This window comes from Oratosquilla oratoria, chromosome 22 (genome assembly GCF_046742065.1).
Source record: "Oratosquilla oratoria isolate Oo_2021 chromosome 22, ASM4674206v1, whole genome shotgun sequence".
In the NCBI taxonomy this organism is placed as follows: Eukaryota; Metazoa; Arthropoda; class Malacostraca; order Stomatopoda; family Squillidae; genus Oratosquilla; species Oratosquilla oratoria.
Window position 1 is genome coordinate 11,541,148 of NC_134798.1, and position 23,746 is coordinate 11,564,893.

General features: G+C 36.7%; 1 protein-coding gene across 3 annotated transcripts in view; it reads right to left on the minus strand.

Annotated features, from left to right (window-relative positions):
- The window catches only part of LOC143037429 (glutathione synthetase-like), a 371,409-nt gene extending 352,046 nt beyond the window's left edge, over positions 1-19,363 (minus strand). The window contains exon 1 of one of the 3 annotated variants that reach the window (XM_076205616.1): positions 19,111-19,363. The gene's annotated coding sequence lies outside the window, so the exon portion shown is untranslated. The remainder of the gene's footprint in view (positions 1-19,110) is intronic. The other 2 variants (XM_076205614.1, XM_076205618.1) reach the window with 2 other exon arrangements.
- Positions 19,364-23,746: the final 4,383 nt, after the last annotated feature.

Consider the following 23,746-nt stretch of genomic DNA (forward strand, 5'->3'; position numbering starts at 1 on the left):
ATATATAGGTACTATATTTGCTTTTTTCCAATCTTCTGGAACTTTTCCTTCTTTCAAGGAACTGCTTATTATGCTATGTATTTTGTCTGCCAGTTCATTCCTGCATTCTTTCAGAATCCAGTTTGCTATTTCATCTGGTCCATGCGATTTTCTGACATCAAGATTACTCAAGTGTATCAATATTTCATTCTTTGATACTTCTATTTCTTCTATAGGGGGGACTTTCTCTTTCCATTCAATCTCTTCAGGTTGTATGTTCTCCCTTGTAAACACTGATTTAAAATGTTTGTTCATAATTTCCGCCATTTCCATTTCCTCAGTGTATTCAACTCCCCCTTGTCTTAATTTCTCCAAGTCCAGTTTGTTTTTCAGTTTATTGTTTACAAATCTGTAGAATAGTTTTGGTTGATCTTTACATTTTTCTATGACGTCTTTTTCATATTTTCTCTTTTCCTCTCTGCATGTTTGTACATATTCATTTCTATAACTGGTATATATTTTCCATTTTTCAGGTTTTCTGTCTTTTTTCCATCTGGTCCAGGCTTTGTCTCTTTTATCTTTTAACTCCCTACAACTTTTGTTGTACCAGCATTTTACATATTCTTTTTCTTGTTTTTGTCTTGGGACATACTTTTCCACTCCTTTTTTGTAAATTTTTGTCAAAATATTCCATTTCTTTTCCACTGATGTTTCTTCTTTGTATATTTCTTCCCAGTTTTCTTGTTGAAAGAATTCTCTTATTTTATCAAAGTTTGTTTTTTCATACATCATTCTTCCTTTTCTATATTGTTCATTTCTTTTGATATATTTTTCTTCATTAAGTTCCAGTTCAATCAATATGTGGTCACTTTTACCTATTGGTGTTTTATATTCAATCTTGTCCACTATTCTAGGTTCAGATGTAATTAATAAGTCTAGTCTCGATGGTTCTTCTTCATTTCTATACCTAGTGTTCTCCTGTATCCATTGTGTCATTGTGTGGTCAATAATCATCTCAAGTAGAGCGTTTCCCCATGAGTCATCTCCACCCTTTACTGTCATTTCTTCCCAGCAGATTTCTTTGCAATTAAAGTCGCCCATCATAACTATTCTTCCTCCATCTTCCATTATTTTATTTAATGTTATCTTTGTGTCCTCTAACATACTTTTATGTTCACTCTCCTCCCATGAGGCTGTTTTTGGAGGCACATAATTTATCACAAATTTTCTGCTCTTCTTATCTCTGTCTTCCACTTCTATCATAATCATCTCTACTGTATTCTTTCCATATATGACACCTTTCACGTTTATATCCTTCTTAGTCAGGAACATAACTCCACCCCCTTGCTTTTTCTCTCTATTTCTAATCCAATAATTGTATGCATCATGTCCTACACTCTTGGGTGGTAGTGGGCCTTTTAATTTTGTTTCTACAATTCCCATTATGTCCGGTTCTTTTTCTTTCAAATAATCATTCAGCTCATTCAATCCTGTTATTAATACATCTATATTTGTGTAAGACACTCTTAGTTTTCTGCCACTTCCATTGTGTTCTCTGTTTCCCTTATGTTTTTCTTTTGTATGTCGAACTTCCTTAGTTTCATGTTCACTACTCTCCAATAGAATCTCTCTTTCTCTGACTCCGTTCTGTTCTCGTTTTTTGCCTTAGCTTCCAGTCTTTTCTGCTTTTCTTCCTCTCTTTCCTCTTTATTCATTTCCCTTTTTATCCATATCTTTTTGTATTGTTCACTTGTTGCTAGTTTCCCTGTTTTGGATAAGATATTCTCTGCCGTTGTTTGTGACTTGAATTTAATCTTAATTGGTCTGGTCTTGTCTGTGCTATACTTTCCGAGTCTAAATTTCTCTTCGATTTGTTTCATAATTTCTGGTTCATCTTCCTGAACTGATTCTAGTAATTGGCTTACTTTTTCATTTTCCTCTTTGATTCTTGTGGTTCTATCTGGGTTATGTTTCTCTTCCATTCCTAATATAATTATACATTTCTTTTTGTCTGCTAAGTCTCTTACTATATTCTCCTTCTGTCTCATCACTTTAATAACTGAGTTTTCAGTTTGTTCATTCATTTGCTGTCTGATTATGTCAGTGAATGCAACCTTGCTATTTTCTTGAATTTTTTTCCAACCCTCCTTGTTCTCCATATTATTCTCCTTTAAGACTTTATTCTCATCTTTTACTTCTTTTAACTGTTGTTTTAATTCTTCAATTTCCTTAGTTAAGTTTTTGTTCGCCCTCTCTAGTTCTTCCAATTTTTCAATTCTTCGTATTATACTGTCAACATTACCGAACCTACGTTCCAAGTCCTCGTTCATCTTATCGACCTTCTCTTCTAGTCTTGTCAGTCGGGGGGGGGGGGGGTTGTGTCCCCCCCACCCTCTTTAAATCCCTTGAAAATATTCTCATCACTTTCTACTGTATTGCTCCTATCTATACCTCTAATCTTCACATTCCTATTAGACATGTCGTCATCATCCAGCTCGTCTTGCGGTCGTTTGTCCACCTTTCGGCGGCCCGTCAGGGCCAATTCCTCCACCTCCTCATTACCTTCCATTTCCCCAGCAATCCCTCCCCCTCTCCTCTTTCCTTACTTTCCCACTACCCCACGAGCAATTTCCCCCCACCCTGCAAATACAAAAAGGCACTTCTCTTTGCGTTGGGATCCACAATCTGCACTTTTCTTCAGAACGTTCTTCAAGCCGTCCGTTCGTTGAAAGTGTGTGTGTGTGTGTGGTGTGTGAAATGAACAGTAAAAACGACAATACTCCCTATATTAAGCAGTCATCTGCAAATTCACGATTATTTCGTATATCAATTCTATCGCAACATTTGTTCTATTCAGTCAAGGGTAAATTCGTAAGTAAACATGTTTTCGGGCGGTTAGTTACCAATTATTACTCCTGAGGTACAAGAAATTAACTATTTCTAGATAACAAATCTTGAAGATTAATAATAATTAATTTTGAACAAAGTAATAATATTAATAAATCCGGCGCAGTATTCTAGGACAGTGGTTCTCAAACTTTTTCGTGAGCGACCCTAATGGGAACATTTCAATCCTTCGCGACCCAGAATAAAGTAGAGAAAATGGACAGTGATATACCCTTTACTTTGGAAAAAAAAAAATAATGTGTACAACTTTTCTTTAACAAAATTAAATTAACAGAATCCATGTCACTGCATTTCCTTCAGAAAACTAAATTAATTAGTCAAGTATTTGAAATAAGATGAAAAAGTGAGAATTTTCCGTGTCCCTGCGACTCATCAAAATCAATTTCGCGACCCATAGTTTAAGGACCACTGTTCTAGGAGACCCGCGCCAAAGCTCTTGTTTTCTCAAGAAAACTGGAATGTTTACTTTCGGATGGTAATAACCTAGCCTAACCTAATAAACATTTTATACTGGAGAAATGTAGCCGTCGCACTCTAGCTTTTGTCCAGAGTGGATCGCGTCGATAGCTCTTCAGAATGTGGCAGGTAGAGCTTGCATCAGGGAATTAAGAATTCCCTGTCCTTCAAAATATATGAACCAAAACACTTTGGGGGATGGGCACTTAGATCCGAATGAAAATGAACCACAATACCGGAGAAGGTTTGAAATGAAGTGATAATAAAGGTGGAAGAGAAAGGTAGAAAGAAAAGGAAGGCAGACTTTAGCAAGAGGCAGGGGAAGGAAAGGGTCTTGATTGGCCGAGTCCCCCTCCCCCCCTTCCCGGGACCATTTCCCAAGTGTGGTCATGTCAAGCATTTGTTCAATTATCAACCTGTTTTGCAGGTCTTCCGAAAGACCTGCGCCCTTCAGGTCACCGGCGACAGTTCTGCAACGGATGGAATGACCGATTGATCAACTTGTTACAAGTTAAAAAAAAAATAAATACATATAGGATTCTATGAAATTAAAATACAGGCCCTTATAATTGCTGCCTCATGTTAAACTTGCTGGAACCCTGCGGCCCTCTGGTGGCCAGCAACAGTCCTCAAGCCCGTAGATCTTTCTCGGATGAAATTTTGTATTAGCGCGTGACAGTTGCTATACCAATGGCTGACAGTTGGAGGACGGGAGCTACTCTCCCTGTGTGAAAAGGTAAAATAAATACAGTACAAAGTTGTATGTGCGATTCACAACGGTCTTTTATCATGTGTTGGTCTCATGATCGACAACTATTACCCTCGCAGATGAGAGGTTAGTGTTCATATACTGCCCGATCTATGGGCAATACTGTGACCTTACACACGTGTGCGCGCACGCACGCCCACACACATCCACACACGCGCGCACGACTCGATGGTGCAGTGGTAGAGCTCCTGGTCGCCACTACGGCGGTCCGGGTTCGAATCCCACCCAAGGCTGAAATAGTTTCAGTATCGCTGCGCTGCGAGCCGTTACTCCAACTCTCGTGGGCGGGGAGTTGGGTGTGTGTAAGGTCACAGCATTACCCAGAGATTAGTCATATATACGAGCTCTGAGCTCTCTTCCGGGAGGGAAATAGTTGTCGATCATGAGTCCAACATGTGACCCAAGACCATAGTGAATCACACGCAAACACACGACACACACACACACACACACATACACACACACACACTTTCGTCGGATTCATGGCGTGGATTGGAACTCCGGAAAGGGGAGAAGGGGAGGGATTACTGAGGAAAATGGAAGGAAATGAGGAGGGAGACGAATGGGCTCCCCTTGACAGCAGAAAAAAATGTAAACAAAAGATCAGCTGACGACACTGGGGAAATCGAAAATATCAGCAAAAGCATTAAGATTAGAAATACAGACAAGAGCAGCACAATGGAAGGTGAAGAAAATAATTTCCAGGGATTTAATGAGGGGGGGGGGAGGATACCAACCTCCCCCGATTGGCAAGACTAGAGGAAAAACTTGAACAAATGACCAAACATTGGGAGAAGAGGTTCGATAACATAGCACAGATTGCACAAAAAGTTGAAAAACTGGAAGAACTTGAGAAGGTGAACAAAAACTTAACTAAAGAAATAGAAGATTTAAAAAGGCAGTTAAAACAAGTAAAAGAGGATAATGAGGAATTAAAGAGGAATAATAAAGACAATAAAGAGGCCATAGCAAAGGAAGCACAGGGTTGCAAAAAGATCCAAGAAAACAGTAGAGTTGCATTTACAGACATAATTAAACAGCAAATGAAAGAACAAACTGAAGACTCAGTTATTAAAGTGATGAGACAGAAGGAGAATATAGTAAGGGACTTAGCAGATAAAAAGAAATGTATAATTATATTAGGAATGGAAGAGAAATATAACCCAAATAGAACCACACGAATGAATGAGGAAAAAGAAAAACTAAGCAGTTTACTAGAATTAGTTCAGGAAGATGAACCTGAAATGATGAAACAAATTGAAGAGATGTTTAGACACGAGAAGTATAGTACAGATAAGTCCAGGCCAACAATTAAGATTAAATTCAGGTCACAAACGACAGCAGAGAATATCTTAGCAAAAACAGGGAAACTAGCAACAAGTGAACAATATAAAAAGGTATGGATAAAAAGAGAAATGAATAAAGAGGAAAGAGAGGAGGAAAAAAAGAAAAGACATGAAGCTAAGGAAAAAAACGAGAACAGAACAGTCAGAAAAAGAGAAATTCTATTGGAGAGTAGTGTATATGAAAATAAGGAAATATGACATACTAGAGAAAAACAAAAGGGAAACAGAGAATAAAATGGAAGTGGCAGAAAACTAAAAGTGTCTTACACAAATATAGATGGATTCATAACAGGATTGAATGAGCTGAATCTGAAGCTGAAGGAAAAAGAACCGGACATAATGGGAATTGTAGAAACGAAATTAAAAGGTCCACTACCACCCAACAATGTTGGCAATGATGCATATTAGAAACAGAGAGACAAAACAAGGGGGTGGAGTTATGTTCCTGACTAAGAAGGATGTGAGGAGTGTCACAAATGGAAAGAATACAGTAGATATGATTATGATCGAAGTGGGACACAGAGATAAGAAGAGCAGAAAGTTTGTGATAAATAATGTGCCTCCTAAAACAGCCTCGTGGGAAGAGAGTGAACATAAGAGTATGTTAGAAGACACAAAGATAACATTAAATAAGATAATGGAAGATGGAGGAAGAATAATTATGATGGGTGACTTTAATTGCAAAGAAGTCTGCTGGGAAGAGATGACTGTAAAGGGTGGAGACGGCTCATGGGGAAATGTTCTACTTGAGATGATTATTGACCATACAATGACACAGTGGATACAGGAGAACACTAGGTATAGAAATGAAGAACCATTGAGACTAGACCTAATAATCACATTTGAACCTAGAATGGTGGAAAGGATTGAATATAAAACACCTATAAGTAAAAGTGACCACATATTGATTGAAGTGGAACTAAATGAGGAAAAATACATGAAAAGAAATGAACAATATAGAAAAGGAAGAATGATGTATGAAAAAACAAACTTTGATAAAATAAGAAAATTCTTTCAACAAGAAAACTGGGAAGAAATATACAAAGAAGAAACAACAGTGGAAGAGAAATGGAATATTTGACAAAAAAAATACAAAAAAGGAGTGGAAAAGTATGTCCAAAGACAAAAACAAGAAAAAGAATATATAAAGTGCTGGTACAGCAAAAGTTGTAGAGAGTTAAAAGACAAAAGAGACGAACCTTGGACCAAATGGAAGAAACACAAAAGGCCTGAAAAATGGAAAATATATACTTGTTATAGAAATGAGTATGTACAAGCGTGCAGAGAGGAAAAGAGAAAATATGAAAAAGGTGTCATAGAAAAATGTAAAGATCAACCAAAATTATTTTACAGATTTGTAAACAACAAACTGAAAAACAAACAAGATTTGGAGAAATTAAGACAAGAGGGAGTTGAATACACAGAGGATATAGAAATGGCAGAAATTATGAACAAGCATCTTAAATCAGTGTTTACAAGGGAGAAAATACAACCTGAAGAGATCGAATGGAAAGAGAAAGTCCCCCCTATGAAAGAAATAGAAGTAACAAAGAATGAAATAATGAAACACTTGAGTAATCTTGATGTCAGAAAATCGCATGGACCAGATGAAATAGCAAACTGGATTTTGAAAGAATGCAGGAATGAACTGGCAGACAAAATACATAGCATAATAAACAGTTCCTTGAAAGAAGGAAAAGTTCCAGATGATTGGAAAAAAGCAAATATAGTACCTATATATAAAGGGGGAAAAAAGAAGACCCTACCAACTATAGACCAGTCTCTCTAACAAGTTCAATAGCAAAAAGTAGATGGGTAAAATATTTAGATAAAAACAATGTGCTAAATCCAAGGCAATTTGGATTCACTCAAGGATGATCATGCGTCACCAATTTAATATGTTTCTATTCAAGGCTAATAGATATAATACAAGAAAGAGATGGATGGGCTGATTATGCATTTCTAGACTTAAAAAAAACTTTTGACAAAGTACCACATAAGAAGTTGCTTACGAAATTAGAAACTGAAGGAGGAATACAGGGCAAACTGCTTAAATGGATGGAAGACTTTTTGCTAGAAAGAAAAATGAGAGTAGTGATAAGAGACAAACACTCAAATTGGGATGAAGTAATAAGTGGTGTTCCACAAGGAACAGTTTTGGCCCCAATAATGTTTGCTATATATATTAATGATATGGATAAAGAAATTGAAAGTTATATGAGCTTCTTTGCAGATGATGCAAAACTATTAAAAAAAGTGAACACAGAAGAAGATTGTGAGTCACTACAGAGTGATCTAAATAAAGTCTGGGAATGGAGTAAGAAGTGGGAGATGGAGTTCAATACTAAAAAGTGTAGTATAATGGAATGTGGGAAAAGCAAAAATAGAATAACAGGATCATATAAATTGGGAGAAGAAAGTATAAAAAAAAGTTGAAAATGAGAAGGACCTGGGAGTCATTGTTATGAATAATATGTCACCTGAGAAACAAATAAGATTTTTGGTGAAACCTATAATTTAATAAGAACAATCAAAGTGGCATTTACATACCTGGATGAAGAAATGATGAAGAAAATACTAATCACTCTGATAAGACCAAGATTGGAATATGCAGCAATGATGTGGTCACCAAGTACAAAAAAATGTATAAAAAAAACTTGAAATACAAAAAGCAATTACAAAATTGGCACCAACACTCTCAAAACTATCATATGAAGAGAGACTAGCAAAACTTGAGCTACAGACACTAGAGCAAAGAAGAGAGGAGATTTGATAGCTATTTACAGAATCATGAAAGGCACAGAAATTGATAGAGAGGATCTAATCAAATGGGATGATAGAAATACAAGAGGACACGGAAAGAAAATCAAGAAAAACAGCTATAGAAGATATCTGAAAAAGAACAGCTTTCCTCAGAGTAATAGACAGTTGGAACAAGTTAGATGAGAAGTGTGTGCAAAAACAATACATGAATTTAAAAATAGTTTAGATAAAATGAGATATGAAGACGGGACACAACGAGCATAGCTCCCTTTCCCGTAAAATACAACTAGGTAAATACACACACACACTTTCATCGGATGGATGGCGAAGATTGGAGTTCCGAAGAAAAATCAAAATCTATGTGGATCTCAACGTCAAGGAAGTACCTTATTGTATTTACAGGGAAGGGGAGGGCTCATGGTGTAGTGGGAAGGTGAGAAAAAAGGAGAAGGGGAGAGCTCGTGGTGTAGTGGGAAGGTGAGAAAAAAGGAGAAGGGGAGGGATTACTGAGGGAAATGGAAGGAAATGAGGAAGGGGAGGACTTGGTCCAGGAGGCCAGGCGTCTTGTAAACAAATGAAGGACTGAGGATTTTGGAGAAGAAGGGATTAACAAAAATGTAAAGATTAGAAATATAGATAAGAGCTGCACAATGGAAGGTGAAGATAAAAATTTACAGGGATTTAATGAGGGGGGGGGAGGATACCAACCTCCCCTGATTAGCAAGACTAGAGGAAAAACTTGAACAAATGACCAAACATTGGGAGAAGAGGTTCGGTAACATAGCAAAGATTGCGCAGAGTTGAAAAATTGGAAGAACTAGAGAAGGTGAACAAAAACTTAACTAAAGAGATAGAAGAATTAAAAAGACAGTTAAAAGAAGTAAAAGAGAATGAGAAATTAAAAAGGAATAATAAAGACAATAAAGAGGCCATAGCAAAAGAAGCACAGGGTTGGAAAAAAATCCTAGAGAGCAGTAAAGTTGCATTTACTGACATAATAAAACAGCAAATGAAAGAACAAACTGAAGACTCAGTTATTAAAGTGATGAGACAGAAGGAGAATATAGTAAGACACCTAGCAGATAAAAAGAAATGTATAATTATATTAGGAATGAAGAGAAATATAACCCAAATAGAACCACATGAATCAAAGAGGAAAAAGAAAAAGTAAGCAGTTTACTAGAATTAGTTCAGGAACATGAACCTGAAATCATTAAACAAATTGAAGAGATGTATAGACTCTGAAAATATAGTACAGATAAGACCAGACCAATTAAGATTAAATTCAGGTCACAAACGCCAGCAGAGAATATCTTAGCAAAAACAGGGAAACTAGCAAACAGTGAACAATATAAAAAGGTATGGATAAAAAGAGAAATGAATAGAGAAGCTAGGAAGAAAAAATTAAAAGACAAGAAGCAAAGGAAAAAAACGAGAACAGAACAGAGACAAAAAAAGAGAAATTCTATTGGAGAGTAGTGAATATGAAAGTGAGGAGATGGGCCATACCGGAGAAAAACAAAGGGGAAACAGAAAATACAATGGAAGTAGCAGAAAATTAAGAGTGTCTTACACAAATATAGATGGATTAATAACAGGATTGAATGAACTGAATGATTATCTGGAGAAAAAACCGGACATAATAGGAATTGTAGAGACAAAATTAAAAGGTCCACTACCACCCAACAGTGTAGGACATGATGCATATAATTATTGGATTAGAAACTCAAAACAAGGGGGTGGAGTTATGTTCCTGACTAAGAAGGATATAAATGTAAGGAGTGTCACATATGGAAAGAATACAGTAGAGATGATTATGATCGAAGTGGAAGACAGAGATAAGAAGAGCAGAAAGTTTGTGATAAATAATGTGCCTCCAAAAACAGCCTCGTGGGAAGAGAGTGAACATAAAAGTATGTTAGACGACACAAGGACATTAAATAAGATAATGGAAGATGGAGGAAGAATAGTTATGATGGGCGACTTTAATTACAAAGAAATCTGCTGGGAAGAAATGACAGTAAAGGGTGGAGACGACTCATGGGGAAATGTTCTACTCGAGATGATTATTGACCATACAATGACACAATGGATTCAAGAGAACACTAGGTATAGAAATGAAGAACCATCAAGACTAGACCTAATAATCACATCAGAACCTGGAATAGTGGAAAAGATTGAATATAAGACACCAATAAGTAAAAGTGACCACATAATGATTGAACTGGAACTAAATGAGGAAAAATACATGAAAAGAAATGAACAATATAGAAAAGGAAAATTGATGTATGGAAAAACAAATTTTGATCAAATAAGAGAATTCTTTCAAAAAGAAAACTGGGAAAGAATATACAAAGAGGAAACAACAGTGGAAGAGAAATGGAATATTTTGACAAAAATTATAAAAAAAAAAAAAAGGAGTGGAAAAGTATGTCCCAAGACAAAAGCAAGAAAAAGAATATGTAAAGTGCTGGTACAACAAAAGTTTTAGGGAGTTAAAAGACAAAAGATTCACCACGTGTTGTCGAAAGGTGAGGCTGCTAGCAGTAATGCGCCTGCAGCTAAGGCATTTGTGGAAGAGTTTGATATTTGTATATTTTACTTTCAATAAACTTTTTTCTTAGCTTGGACAGCTTGGACAAAATGGAAGACAAAAGACCTGAAAAATTGAAAATATATATTAGTTATAGGAATGAATATGTACAATGCGCAGAGAGGAAAAGAGAAAATATGAAAAAGATGTCATAGAAAAATGTAAAGATCAACTAAAACTATTTTACAGATTTGTAAACAACAAACTGAAAAACAAACAAGAATTAGAAAAATCACAAGGAGAAGTTGAATACACAGAGGAAATAGAAATGGCAGAAATTATAAACAAGCATTTTAAGAACATACTACCTGAAGAAATCAAATGGGAAGAGAAAGTCCCTCCTATGAAAGAAATAGAAGTAACAAAGAATTAAATAATGAAACACTTGAGCAATCTTGATGTCAGAAAATCGCATAGACCAGATGAAATAGCAAGCTGGATTTTGAAAGAATGCAGGAATGAAATGGCAGACATAATACATAGCATAATAAACAGTTCCTTGAAAGAAAGAAAAGTTCAAAACGATTGGAAAAGAGCAAATATAGTACCTACATATAAAGGGGGAAATAAAGAAGACCATACCAACTATAGACCAGTCTCTCTAACAAGTACAATAGCAAAAATTTGTGAAAGAATTATCAAAAGTAAATGGGTAAAGTATTTAGAAAAAAACAATGTGCTAAATACAAGGCACTTTGGATTCAGACAAGGACGATCATGCATCACCAATTTAATATGTTTCTATTCAAGACTAATAGACATAATACAAGAAAGAGATGGATGGGCTGATTGTGCATTTCTAGACCTAAAAAAAACTTTTGATAAAGTACCACATAAGAAGTTGCTTAAGAAATAAGAAACTGAAGGAGGAATACAGGGCTAACTGCTTAAATAGATGGAAGACTTTTTGCAAGAAAAAAAAATTAGAGTAATAAGTTGTGTTCCACAAGGAACTGTTCTGGCCCCAATAATGTTTGCTATATATATTCATGATATGGATAAAGAAATTGAAAGTTATATGATCTTCTTTGCAGATGATGCAAAACTGTTAAAAAAGTGAACACTGAAGAAGATTGTGAATCACTACAGAGTGAACTCAATAAAGTATGGGAATGGAGTAAGAAGTGGGAGATGGAGTTCAATACTAAGAAGTGTAGTATAATGGAACTTGGAAAAATCAAAAAAAGAATCATAGGATCATATAACTTGGGAGAAGAAGGAATAAAAAAAAGTTGAAAATGAGAAGGACCTATTATGAACAATATGTCACCTGAGAAACATATAAACAAGATTTTTGGAGAAACTTATAATTTAATAAGAACGATCAAAATGGCATTTACATACCTGGATGAAGAAATGGAGAAGAAAATACTACCCACTTTGATAAGACCAAGATTGGAATATGCAGCAATGATGTGGTCACCAAGTACAAGAAAATGTATAAAAAACTTGAAAGAATACAAAGAGCAATTACAAAATTGGCACCAACACTCTCAAAACTTTCATATGAAGAGAGACTAGCAAAACTTAAGCTACAGACATTTGAGCAAAGAAGAGAGAGAGGAGATTTGATAACTATTTACAGAATCATGAAAGGAATAGAAACTATTGATAGAGAGGATCTAATAAAATGGGATGATAGAAATACAAGAGGACACGGAAAGAAAATCAAGAAAGACAGCTATAGAAGAGATCTGAAAAAGAACAGCTTTCCGCACAGAGTAATAGACATTTGGAACAAGTTAGATGAGAAAGTAGTGTGTGCAAAAACAATACATGAATTCAAAAACAGTTTAGATAAAATGAGATATGAAGACGGGACACCACGAGCATAGCTCCCCTTCCCGTAAAATACAACTAGGTAAATACAACTAGGTAAACACACACACACACACACCTGGGGCTGAAATAATCTCAGTATCGCTGTGCTGCAACTCATTACTCCAACTCTCGTGAGCGGGGAGTTGCGTGTATGTATGGTCACAGCATTACCCATTGATCGGTCATATATGAGCTCTAAGCTCTCTTCCAGGAGGGAAATAGCTGTCGATTACGAGTCCAACATGTGATCCTAAGACCATGGTGAATCACACACACAAACTCCAGTGTTGAATTACAGGCTCGCAGTGCAGCGATGCTGAAATTTTCAGTCCTTGGTGGGACTCGAACTAGGATCGCTGAATTAGTGGTCGAGCACGGTACCACTACACCATCGAGCCGTGCGTGCGAGAGAGTGAGCGAGAGAGAGAGAGAGAGCTGGTCCTGTGATCAAGTGTCATTCCTTCAGTGTTTTGAAAGTTGGTGTCAGAGAGATGAATCTCTTTCAGACCCATCTTGCAGGACAACCATTTGCAAGTACAGTGCCCACTGTTAGTCCCAAATCAACCTTCATTAATGGCAACAAAATACCATTTCCAAGTCAAATATATTCTTAATGTATTCATCATACAGTATAAAACTATATTTCTTGTTGTAAATATGCTGTCTTCTTCTTTGATCTTATTACTATAGCAATGTTGGTTGAGCTGGTGTTATGTTAATGGGATGAAGTCGAGGGTTCTAGCACTGGACTACATGGCTTATTTTCATGCACTGTATCAAAAGTGAGGCCCAAGACTTTAGGCCTTGTCCAGTGGAAGAAGGTACCCAGTCAACAAACAAAAAAAAACAAAAAAAAAATACATGAATAAATATATGAATGAATGAATAAATGAATAATAATAAATTAATAAAAAAATGTATATATATATATATATATATACATATATATATAAATATATATATAAATAAATATATATATATATATATACATATATATATATACCGTATTTTCCGGCGTATAGTGCGCGACTTTTTTCCGTTGGAAGGGCCTAAAAATGGGGGGTGCGTGTTATCCGGTGGTGCGCATTATCTACGGCCTATGATAGAAATTCTGCGGCTGTGTGTGTAATTTTTTTCCACAACAACGTGACGATGTTGGCCGTCACAAAGTCGGGACGGCACACTTCTCCGTGACGTTCCATGAGAACAAGAAGAACAGCCATGGTGACATGAAAGAATACGCCAGCATGGGCTACCGTATATAAATATTTGGTATAGGTAGGTATCTATCGAATCTTATTTTTTATGTTTAAATAGGCCTAAAAACTATGAAACATGATCAATATTCATGATATTTGCCCATGTTCACAGCATCCTAGTTTGAATTTTTATGTTGGCTTTGTTGCTTCACTGTAGGTATGGTACAAATTCCGTTGCGGCCGTTCATAAACTCGTGTCAAACACCTGACTACAACACCCTCTTTCGGGAGTTATATTAACTAAACGTCACCTCGATGAGAGACTGTCCTATTTCACCACTGTCATTGCAGGTTCAAAGCTAAAACAAAACAGTCTGTAGTTTGTTTCAGTATTAAATAAAAAATGGTAAAGACGAATTATTTCCTCAAGATATAAAATGAACATTTTCTGTAAAAATCCCGATTTTTTTTTTTTTTTTTGTATATTTTACTTTCAATAAACTTTTTTTTAGATCACATTTCCTACAAACTATTTAAGCTACAAAGTAATAAGGGACCAACACACAACATGAGTCATATACCGGTACATGTAGTTCCAACTTTTTCTTAGTTTTGTCCTGATTGATGCCTAAACAGACACTTAATTTAGTGACAAATCATCAGATTTCCCAGCGGTGGCTCTAGCCAATGAAAAATACTTCTCCATGTAACCTCGTTCACATGATATAAATACCGAGGTAAAACTGCGTTATAGACAAATGCGATCGGGCATGCGCGTTATACGTCAGTGCGCGCTATCTGTGTACTGAGATAACGAAGTGCATGGGTGCGCATTATAACCCGATGCGCATTTTAAGCCGGAAAATACGGTACAGTCACTATCCAAGTTACGACGTACGCGAGTTACAACCACCCATACTTACAACCACATCTAGCAGATGCCTATTATGAGTTTACTGTACATGTCTGGCAGCACAGCGCGTAAGATAGTTGTGGCAACCGGCATCGCGTACGGCAGTTATGGCAGAGATGGAAAAGTTGCTATACACGTGTTGGAAGATAATAGGCAAAGAAATGTGAGAGTGACGTTGCAAGCAGTGCAAAGTAAGGCTACAAGTTAATTTCACATGTTGAAAGAATGTGCAGGTGAAGAATACGCTTCACATGAGTTCATAGTGAGTGCTAGGTGGTTTCGTTGCTTTCGAGAGCGTTACCAGGTTCACCACGTGTTGTCGAAAGGTGAGGCTGCTAGCAGTAATGCGCCTGCAGCTAAGGCATTTGTGGAAGAGTTTGATAAATTATGGATGAAGGATATTTACGTACTTAGACCACGTCTAGCTGATGCCTATTATGAGTTTACTAATACGAATACACTATAATAAATATTTTCTTTCTTTAACTTACCATATCATATTAACAACTAAGCAACTGAAAACAATACTGTATACAACTGTAGGAGAGAAGCCAAATGCAGAGTATGGGATCCAATGTATTTAACGTTTCGCCCACCAGGGCTTCTTCAGAAATAACATAGTGGACAAACATCCGACTCCTTATATAACCCGAGCTTGTGGGGAGAAACGAACGTGAAACTGGTGTTAAAAAAATAAATAAATAAATAAAATAAAATAAAAAAGTAAAGACTGAACAACTTCACACCAGGCTTAATGACCCCCTTATGGTTCGATAGCCTTAAAAAAGTCCACTATGTTATTTCGGGAGAAGCCCTGCTGGGCGCAACGTTAAATACATTGGATCCCATACTCTGCGTTTGGCTTCTCTCCTACAGTGCTGTTGCTGTACCTATATCTCACACTTAGAATGGATTGAAATGGATGAGAAAAATAGATCTTAAAATTCACATATATTTAGAGTACATACAACAATTGAAGAATTAAGAAAAAATTATTAAAAGGAAACTACAATTTAAAAAAAATTAAAAATGGTAAGCAAGGTTATATTTAATACGTGTGTGTGTGTGTGTGTGTGTATACAGGTATAGTATATACATATAGTACCTGCATACATATATATACTGAAACACAGTACAGTATTAAAATATTAAATAGAAAAAAATTATAAAAATGAAACTAAAAAGCATTGATAAATAAACAGTAAACAGCTTGTATTTAATAGTATTCAATAGAAAAAGTTACTTAAAACGCAACAGATTGATATCAAGTATCCTAGAGTAGAACCCTCGTGTCGGCCATTTTGAATAGGATCCGACTTACGACCAATCCAACTTACGACTGGTTGGTCGGAACCTATCTAAGTCATAACTCAGTGGCTGTATATATATATATATATATATATATATATATATATATATATATATATATATATATATATATATATATATATATATATATATATATATATATACAAAAGCCTTCCACCAGTACCACTAACATGCCCATACAGAAATACTACTCACAGAGCATGAAAAAACACTCCAAGATTGATCACTAAACTCCTCCAAACAATATATTAGCTATTGCCAGTTACTTGGGAGCCATGAGTCTAGTGCAAATGAGACTTTGGGCAACAATAATTGATTATTACAATGTCCTGCAATAATAATACCCCTTATAATATGCACTGACTGCATATGAAACCACTTCTCCTGGACTTAATTTTTATTCTACACTGTCGAGAAACAAAGTTGATATTGGATTTGAGTTTATATATTGGTACTTTGAGATTTTATCAGACAACTTGTAATATAACATTGTTTTATTCTTTTCCACTATGGCATACATATACCAAAGGCTTTTCCCCCTTACAAGGGAGGTAGCCAAAAAACAAAGGCATAAATACTATGGCAGTCTCCTTGAATTTTACCATTCCTTTAGTGCTATACACATAATGCAGTATTTGGCACCTAACAATCATACAGTTTTACTGTGTTTGGTATGTTTCTTCATAGACAAATTATCGAGTATAATACAAAAGTTTTTCACTAATGTATCTAGACTCTTCTGTTGTATATGCAGTACTTTTATTCCTTCAACTTTGCTAAGTTTCTTTATATTTTCTCTTGTCCCAAATAACGCATTTATTTTTATATTCATTTTTTATTTTTTTGCAGATATGTTGCTGCCTTCCCATCTTGTTTCACAGTTTATACTCAACATTTACAATCATAATTTCTTGACTCACAGATTTCAAACATTCTTATTTTTATTGGACCATGGGCCAGACATTTTATGTTCAGCAGATGTATTTCTAATTTAAACATTAGTTGAGAGTTTCAGTCTACCTTTCAAATACTTTGGTTGTCCAGGTCCTATAATTTTATAAGTGAGAAAACATACTGTTTCAATAAGTCTGTTGCCCAGATATCTTTTGTTGGAGACTCACAGCTCTCTGATAAGTAGAAAGAGCCATTTGGTTGGTCCATAAGTCACCCAAGGAAAAAATAGTGTTAATGTCTGGATATGGCTAGGGTAGGGCATTACAGGAAGTGTTCTGTGTCCTCTATGTGACTGTTGCACCTGGAACATACTGTATTTTATATACAGTTCTCATTTTTATTGTAAATAGTGGAGGATCAAGTTCTTTGGTCACATTGATATTTTCCAAGTCTTCCATCATATCTTTAAACAATAATAATAACAACAATAATAATAACAACAATAATAATAACAACAATAATAACAACAACAATAATAATAATAATAACAATAATGATTCAGTTGAACACCATGAAACTACCCTCTAAGAAAGGGTTAGGACTGTGCCTCCTTACAAACAAGCTTTTGATGAGTGGAAATTTAATGCTGTATGTCCTTACCATGACCCTGCCCACTACTATGCAGCCATAAAGCAGCTCCATGCCTGAGTAGTAACACTAAGCCAGGCATTGCAATAATAATAAGTAATACTGGTAACAATAATAAATAATAACTAATAATAATAACATATTAATAATAATAATAATAATAATAATAATAATAACAATAATAATAACAACAACAACAAACGATTACCATATTGAATTTCACTCTCTGGAAATACACGGTAACTAGCAATGGTACTTGGACCCTCCCACAGATCTACCTGCTATGTTGTAATAATGTACTATTTCTTAAAGTATTAAGAAAAAATTATTGGTAGTCACCTCTCTTTGTACATAGTATTTAACCAATTATGATATACAGAAGCCTCAGCCCAGAAATCATATGTAACATTGCTTATTCTGGGACCACATCCCAAGAGATTTTATATTAAACCATGTTTTTGCCTATAGTTAGGTAATCTTATTCATGAGATGGAGCAAAGGAAAAGTCTTCCTATAAAATGATTACTACATTTCTATACTAATCAACTTACATGAATAAGGTCATTATATCCTATGTAGTTTTTGTAACCCCTCAGACAACCAGTCCACTGAATGCAATGAGCTATTAATACACAACTCATACATCTATAATAATCTGCCCCAAACACCCCACAATACATTAATTAAAAAACACACCAAGACCACAAAACAAGAATACAAGAGCTCCAAACCAGTCCACTGAATGCAATGAGCTATTAATACACAACTCATACATCTATAATAATCTGCCCCAAACACCCCACAATACATTAATTCAAAAACACACCAAGACCACAAAACAAGAATACAAGAGAGCTCCAAACTATGCTTCACTGGGCACCCATGACAAATCGGCCACAGCTAAACTTCTCCTGGTGTAGGCTCCTCACCTTCTTCTTCATGACTGTCCAGGCCCCTACCCCTCATTAAAATGACATCCACACAGAACTGGTCAAACTAACTGCCCTGGATGCAACCACTACACAGAAGACAATGAGCACCTCATTCTACACTATCCTATCCAGACAACATAGCATCTTATGATTTATCTGACCAGTGAAATAAAACCTGGGGCAATACAATAATTGACTGATCCTACAATTTTCTTTCATCAAATATGTACATTAGAAAATTTAATTACAAATGGTTTCCACACAAGCAACCAAAGCTTACCACACATTTATTAGTTACTTATTATATTCCTCCACAATAATTTTTCTTATACTAATCACAATATAATAACTTATATTTCACATGGTACAAAATTACCTTATAAATTATTTACATCACATCAGAACACAATATTGAAACTATCGTTTATTTGGAGATCAATTTTGACTTCTACGTGTTCAAATTTCAAGAGTATTGTGATATCTAAAATTCTATTCACATATTATTAATTATATTTAAATGACAAACACAAAGTGACAAAGGTTACTGTATTCTTTACTTACGGTGACTGTTCAAGTGGAGTCTTTCAAACAATTAATTGTTACAGTAGTCACAAACCAGCAGCGTGCTTCTTTGCTACTCTGGGCTTAGCGTCTGGTTACAGCTTATGTGATAAGTGTTGATTGATAAGTCAGCATGAGTAAGGAAGAAGTGTCAAAGGGGGTGTGTTCTAGCAGACGACAACAGCTCCATTTCCAGGACTCATCAAAACAACGATCTTTAGCTAAAACATGAATCACAGTTTAATCATTGAATTGATATTTGCGTTAAATGTTTCTGATGTTCTTCTTTGTCACATCTCAGGAGCTTAGCATTGTCTCGGAAACGTTTGTACTTGGACATTCATCGCCTCAACAAAGGTTACGTAACTACGAGATGTTATGTACAATTTTATACTCGGAGATGCAATGTTAAAAACACAGCAGCTGAATTTATGGAAAAAAAATAAGTGCAGCATAATACATTATCTACTTATTACTCATTTATATTACAAAGCTGTCAATATAAGACTATACTTTATGTTTTGTATTCACAGTCCTTGGTATATTGTAAATAAAAATCGTAATGTCGCATTCGTACTCGTCATGCCCTTGTACATTTTTTGCAGGGTTAGTTGAACATATTCTAATTTCTTAAGGTAATACAATTTTATATTCTAAATGAGACGATCATTAAAAGTTACAAATGATATATTAGCGATACAAATGTCGTTTAGATTTAGATTTTTGTTCCAACTTCCGGTGCCCATTCTTTAATTATACTTTTTATGGAGAGAAATTAATGAAATGTAACCCTGCTTAATCAGTATTATTCGTGTACTCCAATTTGTCGAATGGTTCGTATTTGGTGTATGCTACATAGACAGACACCTAGTACTTTACCAGGAAAAAATAACCGGTTTAGGGTTGCGTATAAGTGTTACAGTGCCGGTCTAACAGGTGTCTCGTGATTCTCTCAAAGTTCTTGTTGAAACACTGTCAACTAGATCTAGCATAAATGGTGAAATTCTGGAAGCGACGTCCACATCGAACACACGATGACAGCCCTCCTGTCGTAAAAACAGGTATATGTGTTTACACACACAATATTATGAAAGGGGTGGAAATCCTTGACAGGGATGATCTAGTTAAATGGGACAGAAGAATTACAAGGGGACACAGATACCGAGCAAGTGGGTCTGACCCACACCTAACATGATTCTTACTTGCTTCCATTTCATTCTTTCCTTACACTAACCCTCCAAATCCCCCTCCCCCCTCTTCCCCATTTTACCTATCCTGCCCTTTACTACTACTACTACAAGAGGACATGTAGTAGTTTTAGTTCGGAACAACGGCAGGACAAATGAAAATCAACACAAAATATCTAATCTTTTTCTTTTGGTAATTAGCCACAAGGTGCGATACTAGAAGTGTCACATGAGAAATATAGGTGAAGCTCGGACTAAGGCCACAGCTTAGTGGAGCTTATGGTCGTAGCTGGACGTGGAGCCTAACGTCAGCGAGGCGGTAGCAGATAATGACGGCGAGGCTCGATGGGGCGGCTAGAAGACTGGACGAGGAGATGTAGTTTGTGCGCTGGTCGGTCTGGTCGGTACTGTTCTGCTGTTGGAGGGGGTTTTGGTGGTTTCTAAAACACGGATGGTTTCGTATTGTTTAATTGGTGAGTCTACCAAATTATGATACAAATTGGTTATCGCACCTCCGAAGAAAACTTTAGAGGTGCCAGATCTTGCTAACTAAGGGAATATAATTGCAAAAATGGGCGTGCCCCACGAGAAGGCAGCCAATAGGAAATTTGTAATATTTCCGTAGGGTGGCACTCTCGTGGTGCCAGAGCCGTAGCCGTGAACTGTAGAGCGTTGACCTCTGACCCTGACTTGAGCGAGACTTCATGTTGTTTGGGATGATCTGGCAGATGTATGGGAGTGAAGGTCACTTCGTGACCTCCGAGCTCAGCTGCGGGTCTGAGAGGCCTCGCGTACTGAAAGGCCTTGTTGTTCTTCATGTTGGAGAGATGGTGGAGGGAAAGAAATCATCTGCCGCCTCGTGGAGGAAAGAAATCATCTGCCGCCTCACACTGCCCATCTCGGCGAAACGCCGACCTTTTAAAGGAGGCTGGCGGGAACGTGAGGAGCTTTCCAAGTTCCCCTATTGGCTGACCGCTGGCTGGCAGGGACACCCTTGCGAACTACGCTTGCCAACTACAGGAACTTGGAAAGGATAGTTCCGAAGATTTCTTTGATCAGTGTGTGACGGGTCGTAGGATGCATCACGTCACTACAGACACAATAAGAAACGTAGAAGGACAGTTACAGAAGAGATCTGAAAAAGAATAGCTTTCCACACAGAGTGATAGATACATGGAATAAATTGAAAGAGAAAACAGTGAGTGCTAAAACTATACATGATTTTAAGAAAGGATTGGATGCAGAGAGATACAACTGCGGGTTACTACGAGCATAGCTCTTCTCCCGCAAAATACAACTAGGTAAACACACACACACAACACATGAATGAAGGCGTGGAGTGCTATATGATTTTTTTTTTTTGCAGATGATGCAAAATTACTTAGGAAGGTAAAAACGGAAGAGGACTGCAACTCATTGCAACAAGATCTGGACACGATATGGAATTGGACTAAAAAGTGGAAAGTGAAATTTAATATAAAGAAATGCAGTATAATGGAATTTGGAAAGAGTAAAAACAGAATATCTAAAGATTACAGAATTGGAGAAGAAAAAAAACTGAAAAAGATCTTGGAGTGATGATTGGAAAGGACATGAAACCTGATAAGCATATAAATAAAATATTCGGAGAAACCTACAACTTATTGAGGTCATTCAAAGTGGCATTTACTTATATGGATGAAGAAATGATAAAGAAAATACTAACTACACTATTAAGACCAAAACTTGAGTACACAGCATCACTTTGGACACCCAGTACCAAAAAGAATATTAAGAAACTAGAAAGATTACAAAGAGCGACAACCAAACTAGCACCGATTCTCACCGAACTAACATATGAGCAAAGACTATCCAAACTGAACCTACCAACTCTGGAACAAAGAAGAGAAAGAGGAGATTTGCTGACTACAGAATAATGAAAGGAATGGAAGTTTTAGACAGGAACGACCTGTTAGTGTGGGACAACGGTAAAACGAGAGGACACGGAAAAAAACTGAAAAAAGAGAGTTATAGAAAAAATTTGAAAAGGAACAGTTTCCCACACCGAGCGATTAATACATGGAACAAATTAGACAACAAAACAGTATGTGCAAACACTATACAAGATTTTAAGATAAAACTTGATGCGGAGAGATACAAACACGGGTCACCACCGTCACCTCCCTTATATTACAACTAGGTAAACAAACACACACACACATATATATATTATATATATATATATTATATATATATATATATATATATATATATATTATATATATATATATATATATATATATATATCTTCAAACTCAGTGCTTTGGTGTGGATTTAAGGGAAAGTCTGAGCGGTAGGGAAATTGGGCAGAACCCCCCTCCGAGTTTGCTGGTGATGCCTGAAGGTTCCCCAGATTTAGCCCGTCCAATGACCATTTCACCCCCACCCCCCGTCACTTAACCCCGCTATAGGGAACGCGGGCGGCGAGCCCGACGATGTCATTCGTGACATTTCCCTGCTATTTTCCCAGCCTGACGAGGTAATAAACCTCACTTCTCTTTTCGCTGAAAGCGATAATTTTTCTTTTGTTAGTCCTCCCCCAGATAAGTCCTTTTCAGGGAAACAGGAGTCCGTTGCAGAGGGACCGGAGCCGATTTCAGCCCAGACGGAGAACGAGGAGCTGACCATGGCAGCCCACGAGGAGGAGCAGGAGGAGAGACAGACATCGTCTCACCCACGAGGCGAGAAGTCGTATGGACGGAAATTACCGTCAACCTTTTCCAAGGACGAGGATCCTTGGGAAGCTGTGTATCGTTCACTAGGTACGGGGTACTGGTTTGTGTAAATTCGTATTAAGTTTATACCCTTTTATTCAAAGCTTTCAGGTTTTCCAGTTATGGTATATACACTGTCAACTGTTAAACAGAACGATACAATATTGGTTACATACATAACTGTTTATCACACCACTTCTTGTTGCACAACACCCGTCATCGTCCCAACTCCTGCTCTCCGGCCACCTACCCTGGTGGTCATTGGCCGGAAGTGACAATCTCAGCACTTATGACGCGTCACGCTCGCATAATCTTTAGAGTTTTATGCGAGCAAGATCACGGTCATCTCCTAAGGTTAGTATCCTGGGATTACAGGGTGTGATTTACTTAATAACTAAATATGTATATATATGTCCAGGGGGGATCGTCAATATACTTAATTTGTGTTTTGTGTTTGTTTGGTTACTCGGATGTTCATGTGCGTTCGTATGTCTGTTTGGTGGTCGAGTTGTTGTTGCAAAGCCGATGGTGCTGACTTGGTTCTTAGTCAGCTAGAAGGGCCGGACATTGAGTGAGTGAGTGAGTGAGGGAGTGAGTGAGCGGTGTGAGCGAGTGATATTACTCATCATGTATATGGTGGCGTATACATATCGCTCTCCCCCTGGGGTTAGGTGGCTCCCGGCACCTAGGGTACAT